The sequence below is a fragment of the Carlito syrichta genome, unplaced genomic scaffold (genome assembly GCF_000164805.1).
Source record: "Carlito syrichta isolate Samal-C Ts95f unplaced genomic scaffold, Tarsius_syrichta-2.0.1 Scaffold315555, whole genome shotgun sequence".
Taxonomy (NCBI): Eukaryota; Metazoa; Chordata; class Mammalia; order Primates; family Tarsiidae; genus Carlito; species Carlito syrichta.
Genome location: NW_007259651.1, coordinates 1,408,064 through 1,427,131, shown reverse-complemented (window position 1 = coordinate 1,427,131; position 19,068 = coordinate 1,408,064).

Here is a 19,068-nt window from a genome sequence, read left to right as displayed (position 1 = left end):
CATGGCTTATTATAACTCAACAATTTTTATAATTGTTCATTAAAAATAAAATTTTTTTAAAATGCTAAACCAGATATAAGGCTAGCAAAATAGGCATAAATCTGGCTTACACCAGGCAAACAAGGCATAGCTCTATCAAGGTGATCCAGAATTGCTGTGCCACTAAGCACTTGAGCAGGAGCAAATGAAAAGCATCTGTGAAAGAAGATAAAACCCCAGGGCTCAATTTTTTCCCTGTATAATTTTTCAAATACAATGTCCAGCTCAAAATAAAAAAACAAGCAGTCATCTGAAGGGATAAGACAAAATGAATATGAACAAAAAACAACCAAAACATCTGTATAGACAGCTCAGATAATGGAGTTATGAAATACAGATTATAAAATAATCAATCCGAGTCTGGATTTTTTCTCAGAGAATTTGACCTAGCTGATTGAAAATAGACACTTTCATAAATCCTTAAAAAATAGATAAAATTTAAAACAAAATGGTGAAATTTAATAAAATTTAGTTTTATTTTAATAATTAAAATATTTCACAGTCCTTTGGCATACAAATGCTGATGTGAATTCAAATTGCAATTTCTTTGTATTTATTATCTGCACTTTATAGCATCCTTTTTTCCTGTGTCTATATATTCTGCAGTATCACTGTAATATTTCTAAGTTATTGCTTCTTCAATCTTAGGATTCATATCATCAATTCTGAAAAATTATTATCCATAATCACTTCAAATATTATCTTGGCCCATTTTTTTTATTGTGTCTTAATGGAATTAATTATAGATAAATGAAGGACTTTCTCTATATATATTCCATTGCTATCTTTTTATCTTTCTTGTGTTGGAGTCACACTCTGATGCCCAGGCTGGAATGCAGTGGCATGATAACGACTACCCAGCTTTCACCTGCTGGACTCAGGCAAACTTTCTGCCTAGCCCCCAAGTAGCTGGGACTACAGGTGCATGTCACCACACCTGACTAATTTTTGATTTATTGTAGAAATGAAGTCTTGCCACGTTGCCCAGGCTGGTCTCAAATTCCTGGGTGAAGGCAATTCTCTCACTTCAGCCTCTCAAAGTGCTGGGATTACAGGCACGGGCCACCACACTGGCCCTTTAATCTTTTCCAACACATTTTCAATAATAGTAACACATGATGATAGCTATCATTGTTGTAAGCCTAACATGTGCCAAGAACTATGTAAATACTTTACATTTTACTTCTAAAAATCATAATGGGATCTAAAAAACATAAATGAAATCACTTGCTGATGCTTACACATTTGTTCTTGCACTACCTTTGAATGATCTTATCAGCACCATGTACAGCTTATTCCACCAGAGTTTAATATTTATTTCTTTTATATTTTTAAGTGTTCTTTTTTCACAATGTACTGTCTTTGCTTTATTAGATCTATTTTTAATTTATCTTTTTCATCACATTCATACACGTATTTTAAAGTTTCTCTCATGTTAATATAGTACCTGTTTCTTGGGTATTGATAAAGAAATTTGTTTTTGTGTGTGTGTTTATTTACACTTAATTATGATTGAATCAATAGCATTGAGTGATTATACATAAAAGTTCTTATTTATATTGCACCCTAAGATGTCTACATTAATCTGTGTCCTACTCCTAATTCTAAACCAAAATACTGTGAAGCTGAATAGAGCTAACTTTTCACCCACATAATGGAACATATTAAAGCCTTTATAGTTTTTTACTTGTATGAATAGCACAAGTTAACCTATCTAATGATACAAACCATTCTATGTGGTAAAAATAGATCACACTACTATAAAAATTGTCAGTTCTATGGTAGTACTTATATTTAACTTAAACTTTCAATTTCCTATCCGATTCAAATTATCTTTTTGTCATTGCGGAACATGCTATAGCTGTGACTCAAGTATCTTTGCGTGTGTGCATCAGGGCAGGGGAGTGCCATCAAAAACTCATTTTTTTTTTCTGCCTCTTCTTATTTTCAGCCGGGGGCTTTGGGGTTTGTAGCAGGAAAGGTAGAGAAATACATCTTAAGTGATTTCCCTTTGCAAGATGGTAGTCCTCTTTCATTTGATTGGTGTGATTTCTTGCCTAAGTAGCACACTGATTGTTATTTTATGTACATGAAAGTCGTCTAAATGATTTTTCTCACATAGTGAACATATATATGAGGAGGACCAAAAAAACCAAAAACCCAAAAAACCAGAATTTATTTATTACAAAATGTGTATTTATTCTTACATGTTTAAACTTCAGTCACCATCATAGCATTCTACGTTTGATGCAATACACCTATTGAGACACTTGTTCCACTGCTCAAAACACCTTCTGCTGATTGGTCCTTAATACTGACCAATCAGAACAGCTACAGCTCACAGCTAGTGCTAGCCAATTGGCTTGGACTTAGGGTTATATAAGCACCAGGGTTATAAGCACTCCACACTGGCAACCCCTTTGGGCCTCCACCCACTGTGGGGGCTTTTCTGTCCTCAATAAATCCTCATCCCCCCCCCCCAAAAAAAAGTTTTAGAACTCATCAATTTTGACAGCTTTTAGCACTTCTGCCTTTTTTTGTTTCAACTATTCCTCATTGGCAAGATGTTTCCCTTTGAGGACTTCTTTCATCAGGGGAAAAAATAACAAAAAAGTCCCTAGGGAAAAAGCCAGGTAAATAGGGAGGGAGAGGCCCTCCAGCTACTGCCAAACCCTCTCTGATAGTATTATGGATATTATGGATAATGTTTAGGGTCCGCTTATAAGTGAGAAAATGTGGTACTCAGTTCTTTGTTTCTGTGATATATCACTGAGTATGATAGACTCTAAATCCATCCAAGTTTTTGCAAAGTCCATAATTGTATCCTTCTTTGTGACTGTAAAGTATTCCATTGTGTATATGTAACCATATTTTTTTTTATCCAGTCCACTTTCTCCCAGCAATCCCCCTTCTGGGAATATACCTGGAGGAATTCAAATCATTCTATTTAAAGTTACCTACATATGAATATTTATTGCAGTATTATTTGCAATAGCAAAAACATGGAACCAACTGTGCTGCCCATTGACAGTGGACTTTTTAGAAGATTAACCCCTTCAGTAGGTGTACTAAAAAAGATAGTTTAATCTTTTTTTTTTTTTTTTTTTTTGAGTTGGAGTCTCACTCTGTCGCCCAGACTGGAGTGCAGTGGCCGCTCCCGGCCACCGCAGCCTCGACCTGCTGGGCTCTGGTGATCCTTCCGCCTCAGCCTTCCAAGTAGCCGGAATTACAGGCATGTGCTACCATGCCCGGCTGATTTTTGATTTATTGTAGAGATGAGGTCTCGCTGCCCAGGCGGGTCTCGAACCCGCGGGCTCAGGCAATCCACTCACCTCAGCCTCCCAAAGGCGCAGGATTACAGGCTGAACCACCGAGCCCGGCTGATAGTTTAATCTTAATTGACTTAATTATGGTTCAGGGAAATCTACCTCTACCAGCAGGCTTATGTAGTAGAAATGCAGTAAGAATCACTAGCAAATTATCTTGGTGGAAAACTCTACAATTTCTTCTTTTCCTTTTACTCTATAGTTCTGACTTTCATGGATTAGAAGAGCAGAACAGTCGGTCATAATTTGGTTACCTGTATGGAGCAATGAGTGAGATGAACAGTTCTTCAGGAGTCACCAGTTTTCTCAAAATGACAATGGCCCAGGTCACTGTCCTTTGCCTTCCATAATTTATATTTTAAAAAGAATACTATATTATTAATAATGATATATAAAAAAGGAATATTAATGTAAAGTACATGAATTATATACTTTACATGTAAAGTGAATATTACTAAACCCTTATTTTAAAAAAGTGAATAGTATGAGGAGACTTACATATGGTACAATTCAGCTTACATTTCGAGGAATCATTTGGCCTCAAAGTTTACCTTAAAATGTGAAGTACTTAGTTTATTTTGTTCTGAAATTTGCATTTTATTTGCAAGACTGAATTAGAAAAAATCAATTCTTCTTGACTTATTTCAAGTGTTTTTTTTTTTCTGGATGCCTACTATAAAACCTCTGAAGTCATGGTGATTTACCCCATTAGTTGTTATCATAGTATCTCTCATAACATCTCAAATAATCATATAGCTCAGAGATTATAACTTTAAGAATACATTTTATGGCAAAGAGTAACTTCTTAATAAATAATATTTAATAATATTTAAATAATAAATCATGTGAGAAACAGTAACATTGTGTAGTGGAAAACACTTAAGATCACAAATTGATCTTTAAAAACTACTGCTACTAACTGGAAATGACTCAAAAAGAGTGTAAATTAAAAGTAATTGTAAATCTTGGAATACTTCATTTGATCATGTTTTGGGGATGTAACATATTTCTGCTTCTAGAATTCTTCAGCGACTACTCTAATTCTTTAGCCTATATCAGAAATTGACAGCTCATTAACAGCTCATTAGGAATGCTGTTAACTGCTCAAAAGAAATATATTCTGCACAGTAGAACTTTAATTGTGAAATGTATTGAAATTTGGGTTAGAATCAGCATTTTAGAGAGAAAAAATCCATCTTGTAATTAAGGAAAAAGCACACACTTGCATGATTAAAATGACAAAAATATGCTATAAGCTTCAATATATTTCAAAAGACACCCCAATGTGACATATTTTCTTTTTCGTTACTTTTTCTCTGGCTCCCAGTTTATAGCAGTTGTCTGTCAATTGCCAATTCCTTCCAAAACATATATTCTTCATTCATTTTAGGTTCTCAATTATACAGACATTTTTATCTAAACTTTGGAAATTATTTGAAATTATTTTAGTCAACAGACAAGGCCAAAGCACTTTTATTAATAAACACATGAAATAAGGTACATTAATTTTTAAAATATGAAGGAAAAAAATGATTCTAAAGTTTAAAAATAAATTCACATCCATAATTTGAACTTGATTTCATCTTAATAGAAGTAAAGTCTAAATAGGGTGTAGGGAACCTATGACCCACAGGCCAAATTCAGTTCACTGCCTATTTCTGTAGATAACATTTTATTGGAACAGAGTCACACTCATGAATTCATTTCAGAATTACCTATGACTGTTTTCACACTGTAATGGTAGAGTCATTGCTAAATAAATCACATGGCACACAAACCTAACATATTTCCTCTTTGGCCTTTAAAATTTAACTGACCTGTGGTATAGACTATGAGTATTACTGTATTTTATCTTGAAATTTATGGCATTTGGGTATAAAGTAATGGATAGATATAGGCAATATTTCTTTGACTTGTGTAGCCCACAGAACTGGGCACCTGTAATGATAATTTTTTTTTTTTGAGTTGGAGTCTCACTCTGTCGCCCAGACTGGAGTGCAGTGGCCGCTCCTGGTCACCACAGCCTCGACCTACTGGGCTCCAGTGATCCTTCGCCTCAGCCTTCCAAGTAGCCAGAATTACAGGCATGCGCCCAGGGCGTGGTCATTACAGGCATATGACCACACCCAGCTGATTTTTTGATTTATTGTAGAGATGAGGTCTTGCTGCCCAGGCGGGTCTCGAACCCACCGGCTCAGGCAATCCACTCACCTCAGCCTCCCAAAGGCACGGGATTACAAGCTAAGCCACCGAGCCCGGCCAGAGTTGCTATTGTATAGTTTTTTATTGTTTTTGATAGCTGCCATTCTAATGAATGTAAAGATATATCTTATTTTGGCATTGATTTGCATTTTTCTAAAGATTAGTAATGTTGAATGTTATGTTATGTGTTTATTGGCCATTTGTATATCTTTTTTGGAAAAATATCTATTTAAGTTTTTTGCTTGTTTTGGAATCAGATTGCTTTGTTGTTGAGTTTTAGAGGTGCTTTGTGTGTTTTGGATATTAATCCCTTATCAAATATATGGTTTTCCACTTTTTCCTATTCTGTGCATTTTCTTTTTTACTCTATTGATATTATCTTCAGATGCATATTTTTTAAAAAAATTTTCATAAAGTTCAATTTGTCTAGATTTTGTTGTTTATTTGTTGCTTGGGCCTTTCGTGTTATATCCATGGAATTATTGACAAAAAACAATACTGTGAAGCTTTTTCTTAATGTTTTATTCTAAGAGTTTTGTAGTTTTAGGCCTTGCATTCAGGTTTTTGCTCCATCTTGAGTGAATTTTTGGATATGGTGTTAGCTAAGTGTTTGACTTCATTTTTTCTTTGTTTGTGGATATCCATCTTCTAGGATCCAAGTGTTGAAAAGATGGTTCTTTTCCCATTGAATACTCTTGGTACCCCTACCAAAGATCATTTGATGATATAGGCAATGGTTTATTTCTGGGTTCTCTATTGTATTTTATTGGTGTATAAGTTGGACTTAATGCCACTACCACAGTGTTTGATGATGGCATTTTTGTATTAAAATTTGATATCAGAAAGTAGGAATTCTTCAGGTTTATTCTTATGTTTCAAGATTGTTTTAACTATTCAGGGATTTTTGAAATATTACATAATTTTAACATGAATGTTTCTACTGAAAACAAATAGGATTTGAAAAGGATTGCACTGAATGTATAGTTTGCTTTAAGGTATTGTTGACTTCTTAACAATATGAAGTTTTCCAGTCCATTAAAATGGAATGTGTTTCCATTTATTTATTTATTTTTAAATTTATTTCAGAAATGTTTTGTGGTTTTTATTTTACAAATCCTTCATCTTATTAGTCAAATTAATTCCTAAGTATTTTATTATTTTTTTTTATTATTTTTTTTTTATTTTTTTATTTTTTGAGTTGGAGTCTCACTCTGTCACCCAGACTGGAGTGCAGTGGCCGCTCCCAGCTACCGCAGCCTCGACCTGCTGGGCTCCAGTGATCCTTCTGCCTCAGCCTTCCAAGTAGCCGGAATTACAGGCATGCACTACCATGTCCGGGCTGATTTTTTGATTTATTGTAGAGATGAGGTCTCGCCAAGTTGGTCAGGTGGGTCTTGAGCCCCCGGGCTCAGGCAGTCCTCTCACCTCAGTCTCCCAAAGGTGTGGGATTACAGGTTGAGCCACTGAGCCTGGCTGTATTTTACTGTTTTTAATATTTTAAAAATAATATAGTTTTCTTTTTTTCAGATTGATCACTGATAATGTGTAGAAATGTAACTGATTTTGATGTGTTGACTTTGTATACTATCACTTTGCTGAATTCATTTTCATTTATTAGTTATAACGTTTTAGTGTTGAATTTTTAGGAAGTTCTACATGTAAGATCATATCACCTGAAAAATAATAATTTTAACTTTTCCTTTCCAATTTGGATGTTACTTATTTATTTTTACCTAATTTGACTAGCACTTCCATTATTCTGTTACCTATGAATGAACAAAAATGAATATCCTTGCCTTTTTTATATCTTAGAGAAAAAGCTTTAATCTTTCACTTTTAAACAACTATCTGCTATATATTTTAAATATAAGCTTTTAATATCTCTGAGTAGTTTTCTACTCTTCCATTTTTCTAATTTTTATCATAAAATATGTTGAATTTTAGCAAATGCTCTTTCTGCATCACTTGAGTAGGTCACATATTTTTGTTGTTGTTGTTCTATCAGTGAGGTGTATTACGTTGAACTATCCTTACATATTTATCCAGGAATAAATCCTATTTGGTCATGATGTATAATATTTTCCATATGTTGTTGAATTTTGTTTGCTAATATTTTAATGATTGTTTGCCATTTATGTTCATAAGGGATATAGGTTGGTTGTTTTCTTTCGTGTCTTTGTCTGAATTTGGTGTCAGGGTAATATTTGCCTCACAGAATGAGTTAAGAAGTTCTTGCTGCTTCAATTTTTTGCAAAAATATAAAAATAATTGATATTAGTTTGTCTTTAAATTTTGGTAGATTTAAGAGTAAAGACAATAAACCCAGACTTTTTCTGGGGAGATTCTTAATTCCTCCTTACCAGTTATATGTCTATGAAAAATTTCTATTTCTTTGTGATTTAGTTTTGCATGTTTATGTTACAATTTCCTTACAAGTTATAGGCCTATTCAAATTTTTTATTTATTTGTGATTTAGTCATGGAAGGTTTATGTTTCTAAAAATTTGTTCATTTCATCTTGGTTATCCAACTTGTTTGTGTACAATTGCTCATGGTACTCTCATCATCCTTTATAGTGCTATACATTTGGCAATAATGTTGTCCATACTTTCATTTCTAATTATAATAATTTGAGCTTCTTTCTTCTTTCTTAGTTCATATATCTAACGATGTGTCAATTTGGTTGATTTTTTTCTCAAAGAACCATCTTTTAGTTTCATTGATTTTTCTCTACGTTTTAGATTCTCTATTTTATATGTCTCTTTTTCGGTCTTTATTATTTTCTTTGTTCTACAAGCTTTGGGACAAATTTGTTCTTTTTTAGTTTTTTAAAATATAAATTTAGAATGCTGACTTACGATATTTCTTATGTTTTAATGTAAATGCTCATAGATTTTTTTTTTATTTAGTACTGTTTTGCTCTCTGATATAGGCATTGTGTTTTTATTTTTGTTCATTCCTAAGTATTTTATAGTTTCTAATTTCATCATTGATCCATTGACTGTTTGAAAATGTTTCTTAATTTTCATAAATTTGTAATTTAAAACATCATTTTTTCATTATCTAATGTGTTAATTGCATTCAGAGATGATATTTTGTAGGATAACTATCTTTTAAAATTAATTGAGACTTAATTTATGACCTATTTTATGGTCCCTCCTGAAAAACATTTTAGGTGCACTTAAGAAGAATGTGTATCTGTTGTTGTTAGGTAGCATGCTCTTTATACGTCTACTGGATCTAGCTGGTTTATTGTGTTGTTTAAATATTCGATTTCCTTAGTTCTTTCTGATTTTTATTATTCAACATTGAGAGTGGAATATTATAGTGTTCAACTATTTTTGTAGAATTGTCTATTTCTCTTATCAATTCTGTCAGTTTTTGATGATCTGCTATTAGGAACATAAATGTTAATAATTGTCATATCTGCTTTCTGCGGTGTTCATTTTATTAATATAAAATCTTCTTCTTTGTCTGTTGTAAACATTTTTATATAAAAATTATTTTATCTGGATATTAATTCACCATTCTCACTTTGGCTAATATTTGCACAGAATATTTTGTTCCATTTTTCTCTTTTTAAAAAACATTTATCATAATGCTATAAGAAAAGGATTGGCAGTAGCTGTAATTTTTAACTTTTAATCCACTTGTGTCTTTGAATGTAAAGTGATTGTCTTGTAAATAGAATATAGTTGCACCATGTTTATTTTTGTCCATTCTGCCAATCTCCATCTTGTGATTGGAAAACTCAATCCATTTATATTTAAAGTAGCTACTGAGAAGGAAGTAGCTACTTATTTTTGCCAGCTATCTGTTTTCTTCATGACTCAAAGCTTTTTTGTCCCTGCATTATTGTCTTTAGTTGACTTTATGTAATAAAATATTTATTTTTTTCTGATTTCCTTTTATGTATATTCTATAGCTCTTTTGTGATGGTTACTATGGAGATTACATTTACTATCCTTAAATTGTAACACTCCAATTTGAATTTATACCAGTTTTACTTCAATAACATAAAATCTGTGCTCATTTACAGCTCTGTTTCCAACCCTTTCAGATGTTGATATCTCAAAGTCATATCTTTATATATCATGTGCTCCAAACCTAAATTAACAATACTTTTAAATGCATTCATCTCTTAAATTATGTAGAAAAAAATATATGAAGTTACAAGTCAAAATTACAATAATACCAACTTTTAGACAAATAATTCCATTTAAAAAAAATATGGTTCTTAAATTATGTAGAAAATACATAGTAAATTTATAAACTGTTGTAACAAAAATGCTATTTTTATAATCATCCTTTACCTTTGTTGATATCTTTATTTCATCATACAACTTTGAGTAATCATCCAGTGTCATTTCATTTTATCCTGCAAGACTTCCTTGAGTGTTTATTGAAGCCCAGGTCTAGTGGTAATGCATTCTCTTAGCATTTGTTTATTTAGGAATATCTTAATTTCTCCCTCACTCATGATAAATAATTTTGTCACATATAGGATGCTTCGCTGGCCATTTGCTTCTTTCTTCTAGCAATTTGTATATATTGGTCAACCAGTCTCTCCCCTCCAAAGTTTCTTATGATGAACTTACTGATAATCTTATTGAGAATCTTTTAATGTGACAAGTCACTTCTCTCTTGCTGCTTTCAAAATTCTTTCTTTAAATTTGTCTTGAATGTTGGAATATTATGTATCTCAGTATGGGTTTCAGAGGTTTTCATTCAATTTGGAAAGTTTTCAACTATCATTTCTTCAAATATTCTCTCTTCATTTTCTTTTTTTTCTTTCTGGGAATTCAATGACGTTTATGTGGCTTCTTGAAGGTATCTCACAAGTCTTTAAGACTCTGTTCATTTTTCTTCTATCTTTCTTTTTTCTGTTTTCAGATTCAATAATTTCCATTGTTTTTTCTTCAACTTTACTGATTCCTTCTTCTGCTTGCTAAAATCTGCTTTTGAATTCCTCCAGTTTTTTTTTTTTATTTTTGTTATTGTACTCTTCAGCTTTAGAATATATTTTTAGTTTCTTTTTACACTTTCTGCTTTTTTATTGATATTTCTATATTGTTTATGCATCATTTTTATGACTTCACTCACATTTTATTTAGTTCTTTTGCTTCAACTTCAAGATACTTGTGTTAAACACTTTGTCTAGTAGATCTGCTGTTAGATCATTTTTAGAAACAATTTCTGTTGCATTATGATTTTCCCCTTGAATAAGTTTCCTGTTTTGTTTTTCGTTTTTTGCTTTTGCTAATTTTTGTTGTTGTTGTTGTTGTTGTGTGTATGCCTAATGGTTTTTCTGTTGCTGAAAACTGGACATTTTAACCTAACAATATAGTAACTCTGATATCCGATTATTCTCTCTCCCCCAGAGTTTGCTGGTTTTTTGTTTGTCATTTTCTTGATTTGTGTAGGCATCCTGTGTGCCATGAATCAGCCTGTGGTGTAAACTTAAGGTCTTAAATATATTCTGAGCCTGCACCATATCCTGAGTATCGATAGCTACTTTCTAAATTTTCCCATATATGTGGCTACGTCTAAATGTCTAAGTCCTTAATATTTGACTCCTAAAAGAGAAACAAAGAAAAGAAATAAAGGCAGGGGAAGGTCATCATCCTTTTATATCCTCTGTGAGTTAGTTATGCTAGCGAGAGTAGTATGTGCAACAATGAAGGAAGGGTAAAAATGAGGGTTCCCTGCTTTTTTATGTCCATCTCTGCAATCAGAAGTAGCAATCAGCATCAGAGCACAAATCTCCATTATTTGAAATGCAGGCTGGTTTTGCCCACCCTGGTTCCTGCAAACTTTGTGAAAACTGCTTTTGAAATGCATGAACAACAGATTTCCATGTGCTATTTGTGAGGGATGGGTAGTTGCTACTGTGTTAGAAGCTAAAATTGACCCAAATTAACTGCAATTTATCAGCTAAGTCTTGCCATGAAAGATGCAAACATTCAATAGACTTCAGAGTTCACAAATTAGTTACAACAGAAAGTCTCTGCCAATGAAATTGTTGTCTAGGTAGAGAGACATACAAATCCCTGGTGCCCACTACTATGCCACTTTCCTCACTTCATTATTGCAGTCTAATTTGATTCCCTTAATTGTATAACCATAATGAAAAGACAAAAGTTCATAGCAAAAGCAGTTAGTTTTCAAGTCTTATTTTTACCATATAAATAAAATATATAATTCACAAAAAATACAGAAATATATGAATATTTAATCAACATTATATTCACTATTGTTACTTTTTTATATCTTTTATTCATCCTCACGAAATAAAATTTTATGAATGGCAGAAAGATAGTTGTATGTTGAAAAACACTGTGCCATGGATATCCTCTCAATTAAAAATTTACCCAGAATGCAAATGTTATTTTAGGAGAAAAGTACGAGATTTTCTTGGTTTCTTTCAGAACTATATGTATATATATATATATTTAATTATATATTTTTATTTATATATTATATATAAGAGTATTGCATGTATGTGTTTAATTTAAGATCATTGGTTTAACAAATAAGGCAAGAAAATGAAAGAATAAAAAGAAAAAAGGATATTATTTTGTTAAGTATCAAAATATAATAACTTCAAATACATATATTTATGAAAATAAAAAATGTACATACATTATTTTGTATTGAGTGATTCTAACCCTAGGATAATGATTTTTTACAGAACAAATATTTTTACAAGTGCTAGAAGAGTAATAACATATATTACAAATAAGTATGTATCTGAAATTATATATTATTTATCTTTCAATCACAGGCATGTCACAATGTTAAAGAAAACTACTTAATTGTAAAGAACATGGAGAGCATAGTCAGCACACAGGATACATGACTGTGAAGTCCTGATTCACTTCCTTTCATTACTTCTCTTATCAAGTAAACTGAAGTTCAAATTACTATCTTTAAAGTTTAATTTATTTTCTTAGTCATGCAGTTAACCACATTTCTATTAGCCTGAATCTTCTAGGAAGGAAAACTGCTCATAATAGAACCAATATGGCAGCAGAGGGAGAATAATTTAAGTCTGTATTTAAAAAATGCTAATAAAACATTATTCTAAAAAAATATATGTGACTATCACTTTTTAAAAATTACTTTTTTGGGTATTAACATATTGACTTTATCATTATTGTTATTATTATTGGTGTCTAACACTTGTCACCCAGGTTGGAGGGCAGTAGTACTATCATGGCTCACAACAACCTCGAACTTCCGGGCTAAAATGATCCTCCGTCTCAGCCTCCCTAGTAGTTGGGAGTACAAGCGTCTCGAACTCCTGAGCTCAAGGAATTCTCCTACCTCAGCCTCTTAAAGTGCTAGAATTACAGGTGTGAGCTTGTAGGAACGTACCATTCTTACTTGAATACACATTGAAAAAAGATGATTTTAATTATATCAATTATATATCATCTAAAAGGTTAATTCAAATTTTGTAGATCATTTAGAAGTCATGTAATTCAAACCCTATCCAATATAAGAATCTTTCTCTATAATACATCTTTAAACGCTAGCTAAATTTGTGCTTACTTGCTTCCAGGAAAAGAAAACACTTCAACAGGCATACTCCCCTAATGACTTTAAATTTATAGACATTTTTTCTTAGATTGAGCTGCCTAGATTTTCATGTAGGAGGTTTAATTGATGCAATACGGGTGTGCCCTTGAAATCAACTTCTGTAAGGGAGTTAAGAGATTTAAGAAGAAAGGAATACACAGAGGAAGTATTTAAACTAGAATCTAATTGCACAGAAGCCTTGGCCAGTGTGATGCAATGCTCTGAAACTAGAATGGCCTTCATAGTTGTCAGACTTTCAGAAAGGGCAGCTCACTCCCACTCCGTATACCATAGCATAAACTAGTCATTACAACTAGAGACCATCCTAGATAGGTCCTATGAGCTCCATGGAGGTATCTTTTTTGGAAGAACAAGTTAACTGTGAGCTGACAGCTTTCAGCATATCAACATATGATAAGTTGAAGCAGCTAGGGGAATGAATACTTCAGTCCTAAAGGGTGGATCTGGACGACCTAGGAGTACCAAGAGATGCCGTAAAATGTCACCTGAGAAGCCACACATCATCCTAATTATCCCAAATTTTAACAGCAGCATCCTAATACCCTGTTGATAATTGTGACAATTACCCTAAACAGAAAAATAACTTTTTTTTTGCCACATGGTTTCTTAGCACAAAAAGCCTAAGCTAAATCAACAGCAGTAATAACTTAATGTTATTAGTATTATTGTGACAGCCTCAAGTAGACTCCTTTGTCTTTAACAAGAAGCACTTCTAACCCACAGAGTTGGTAAGGGAAGTACAAATTCCTTAAGCAGGTAGCCATGTGTGATAGTAAACAAGGGCACTTGTACTTTTAGCACCGGGCTTCCAGGCACAAGCTTTCCACCTGTTGGGCACATGCTATCATTGTTGACTTGGGATGGAAAATGTTTCATGGGGAATCAAAAATAATTTTAAAAGGACATCAAGGAGAATGGCACCCTATTCTCACCTTTAGAGTCCATGCTACTGCTTTATCAAGCCAGTTGCTTCTGAGTTATATGTGTTGGATATGGCCTGTTTTCTTATTTGTGTTGTTATAACAAAATATCTGAGACTGAGTAATATATATTTTTTAAAGAGCAATTTGTTTCTTATGGTTCTGATTGACCAAAATCAAGGACCTGGCAAAGTTGGATATCTGGTGAAGACCCCATCTCTGCTTCTAAGATGAGACCTTGAATAGTGTGCCCTCACATGGTGGAAAAGATAGCAAGACAAAGGAATCTGAATCGTTTTTTTTTTTTTCTTTCATCCCTTTTTTAAGGCACTAATCCCATCTATGAGAATGGAGCCCTCATGCCCTAATCACTTCTTAATGGCCCCATCTTTTACTATTGTTGCATTGGGGATAAAGTTTCAACATATGAATTCTGTGAGACACATTTAGCTCATGGCAACAGTACCTTCCACTGCTATGTGTCCACTTCCTCTCCCCCATGTCTGAATATGTTGAGATGCAACATGGTATCTACTGCATGGAAATTAAGCACTTCATAAGCACTAATAGAATGTTCCTGGATATGAGTCTGACAACAGAAAAAGCAAATCCATACCGGAAAACGTGTGCATTTCAGATAAGACACCAGGGATTAAAGAGTTTAATCTCTTTGAGGGAAGTAGCCTGTGAGGGATGAGTGCTGGTCCCTGCTGCTAACAGACTGGATATGCAGAAACGGCGAGAAATAGACAGATCAACCTGTGTGAGTCACATGGTAGCCTCCATATGTAATCTACATCCCTGTTACATTGATTACTCCATTCCACAGCCATTGTGCAGAAGATTGGTTAGAAAATCTGGCTGGTAGAGTCTTTTTTTTTTTTTTTTTTTTTTTTTTTTGCTTGTTTAGTGCCTCTTCCATGGTGGTACTTAATTAACCTACAATACCAAGATCCTAACAGCTTCTGAAGTCCATTCACATGACATTTCTCCAGATCTCTTTGTTCCTGGTATTACAATCCCAACTTCAAGCTTCGACCCAACCAGCTAAGTCATTTGTGAATCTTCATGCATATATTATTTATTCTGTTCACTTCTCTTTTTACAAAGAGTGGATGATAAAGAACATTATCCAAATATTTGGCCCCTGGGAGCCTGGTACCTTGCCATTGTCTTTCATGCCACACATAAAGGGACTGTCATGCAGCAGGATTCCATTTTTAGTTTGCCCTCCATAAGCCATAGCATCTCTTAACTCAGGTTAGCCTTTTTTCTTCTCAATCAGCTGTTCATATGGTACACCTACCCTCTTATGGGTGAGTTGATGGGAAGAAAACAAGAGTGTAAGGGTGGTAATGACACCAGGCTCTAGGCTACCTGCCTGTGCGCCTTGTTTGTGAATTTCAGACTTTCTCATTTTAAATTCTGAGCAAACCACTTCTATCATAATATGGAATGCTGTTCAGTAGTAGATTTTGTGAGTTTGATAGAACCCAGCCTATAACAGGCTGTTCTGGCTGAATATTCATCTGATGTGTCATAGTAAGGTTTTTTTTATTGTTGTTGTTGTTTTGTTTTGTTTGTTTGTTTTTGAGTTGGAGTCTCACTCCTTCGCCCAGGTTGTGGTGCAGTGGCACGCACTCTCACGGCCACCCCAGTGTCGACCTTCTGGTCTCCAGCAATCCTTCCCTCAGCCTTCCAAGTAGCCGGAACTACAGATGTGTTCTACCAATCCGGCTAGTTTTTATTTTATGGTAGAGACGAGGTCTCGCCAAGTTGCCCGACCTGGCTTCGAACCCGCGGGCTCAGGCAATCCACTAGCCTCGGCCTCCCAAAGTGCTGGGATTACAGGCTGAGCCACCAAGCCCAGTCAATAAGGTGTTTTACTCCTCCAGGACTCAGTCACACTTTAGTATCTGTTTTTGAATGGATATAATTTAGATGCTTTGTATCTGCTGCAGGGCTTTGACAATCTTTTATGTCAGAGTAAATGTATTGCGTCTGTAATGAGTTTCTCTATGCTCCTTTTGCCTTTTCCTCCAGCACCATGCATACTGCTTTGACAGACACGTATGCTTAGACTACTCCTAGGATCCAGAGAGCACAATCAGTTTGTGAGTGTTCAAATATTACTTAAAATAGTCATTACTTAAAATAGTCACTCTCTTTTCTAAATCTCTAAATATTTGCTTCCAATGTTTGCCAAGGTATTTCTCTTACTTAGTGTTCTCCAAGTTTCCAATGAACAAAGAGTAGTGTGCAAGCACAAATTCCTGCAATCTTTGCCAGAGTGTTAAACCCTGTATCATAAGCGAGTAAGACCATATTGATTAACTCTTCCTTATATAATTTTATACTCTACTGTCTCATGATTCAGCCCCTCAGAGTCCAGTCCCATGTCTATTCTCTGGGTTTCTGTTGGCACATGTTGACTTGTTTCCTCCAATTCCTTTGAAATATAGCCTTTTTTTATTTCTTAGCAGACTCAGAGGTAGTTGGGCCTGTATATTCTTGGATGGACCTGCCACAGAATGCAGACTGGGTATGGAGGCCAGGGTGACATTAGATGTGACAACTCCTTTTGACTGAGAGAAATTCCTGGAAAGATAATGCTCACTTGAGAGTGATCATCTATCTACCAACACACCCAACAGCTGAGGAATAGGTGGCTGGGTGGGGGATCTGGGTGGTGAATCCTAGTTTCTATATTGATTACATTTTCCATCATTTTGCAAATGTATTATCTCTGTCACATACACACACACACACACACACACACACACACACACACACATTGTTAGCTTGACTATAACCTAAACTTACCATAGAACTAGTTGAGAATACTTCAGACCACCTGTTTCTCCATTTCTGCCATCTCAGTTTCAGATTTTATTTTGTTCTGTTGAATTTCTGATATCTTTTTCTAGCATGGTCTCTATATCCGGCACAGTTATAAGGACTTAGTTCTGTTTGATCTAAGATTTAGTACTTACAGGATGTTTGATTAAACCTATGTGCTACAATATTACAATTATAAAATAGCATTTTAAAATACTGTTTTATACCCTTATAAATAGAATTTGGATAAATATTAAAGTAGTAAAGTTGAGAACATTTAGTACATAAAAAACTTTCTTAAATTTAATAAGAATTTTGGAGCCTTAGTGTATGGATGCCTTTAAAGAGTTACAATAAATTCTTCCTTTTTCATTAAAGACATTTGCATGAACAGAAGACATTGTTTTTAACAGTTCACAAGCTTCTGCTGTTTTTATGCTATCTGAAGGCTGTATCATCTTTTAATGTCAATGCAGTTGGTTGCCATAGAAATTATAATGATGTCACTCACTATTTAAGTCTAGAAATAAACAGTAGGAACAGATGGGCATTTTAGAATGAAGGGCAGAGTTTTAATGCATATTTTCTTGAAAACAAAGAACAACAGGTTAAAAATTACATGCAAAAGTAAATCTACCTTGGAAAACATTAAAAATTAGAATGCATTTTTTATAGTTAGCTATTTAAGTTGCTGTGTTGGACTCATAAGTGTAAGAGAAAGGGCGTAAAAGGTGTTTTCACAGAGTAAAGATGGAAACAGAAACTTGTTAAGAAAGGAATTGGATCATGGTTCCAGTTATACACACTTAGTAATCTGAAGCAAGGATGGGACTGAGACTGACTAAAACAAAACCATGAATTGAATCTCAAAGAAATTGGGATGGGAGTGATGGTCAGTTAAAAAAGGAAACAGCTAGTAATGTGTGTGAGGACACAAAGAAAGACATTTAACACTTATGGTTAGAGACTCAAAGTAGGCACGTGTACCTCAGCCTAAAATGGCAATAAGAATTATTTTCAAAATTAATTGTTCCAAAATTGTTGAACCATTTATATACAGAAGATTTACAAATATTTCTATGTTCTTTCTTGAAAAATTCTCCCTCTGGCATATAATATACACAAATTACTCAATATATAATATTTAAGTACTGTAGCACTAATATATAGGAATCATGACAAAATCAAACCAGTCAAGTCAGAAAAAAGTAATCTGAATGGTAATTGTAAGATTTTTGTTTTTCAGAAAATATTTACACATTACTAAAATATCTAAATGTCTGATAAGTCTCTTTATCTTGCATATGAAAAAAACTTCTGAGGATTTAGCTTATTATATGTTTCCTATTTAATTATCATGTTTAAAATATTTGCTTATTGGCAAAGTTATGAAAAATTTTATATAATTTTCTATGTGAAACTTTGAAAGCGTGATTAGATAACTAGTTTTTAGGTTTTTATTTTTTCTTGATCATAATCTAATAAATTTAAATAGAGGCTAATTTTCACATGGCAAGAAAATTTAAAGAAATTTATAACCGGTTATTTGACAAACCACAGCTTAATACACTATCACTTTTGGGCATCTAGTATTTAATTTTGTTGATAATAAAATTAGATTGACAACATGCAAATTATTGGACAATAATATGCAAAATATTAGAATAAAATTCTGATGAATATAGTTTAGCTTTTGAACATTTTCTAAAGGAGAAAAGATATTCAACTCTCTAAATAAGAATATGTGACATATTTTCTTTTCAAAGAGATTAGGTCTGATCTCTTATGGATTTTCAGTGTTTTTCATAAACTGGTCTCATCCCATCAACATACATTTTTTTTTTAAGTTCAGCAACTCATTTGTTAAATGATTTATAAACTATAATTTTGAAAAACAGCTTAGATTGTTTTGCTTTTTTTATTCTCAGTTAACATTTATCAGATATTGGATGATAAATTCTCTTCATTTTTTAAGATAATTTTTTTTATATATTAAAAATCTCCCCTTATCTGCCTCTCTTTAATTTCAAAGTCAAATTAGTGGAAAGAGTAGATTACACATTTACTTTGCACTTTCTAGTTTTTCATACACTCCTCCTCTGTCTCCACTTGTGAGAAGGAACTGCTTAAGCACTATGCTCC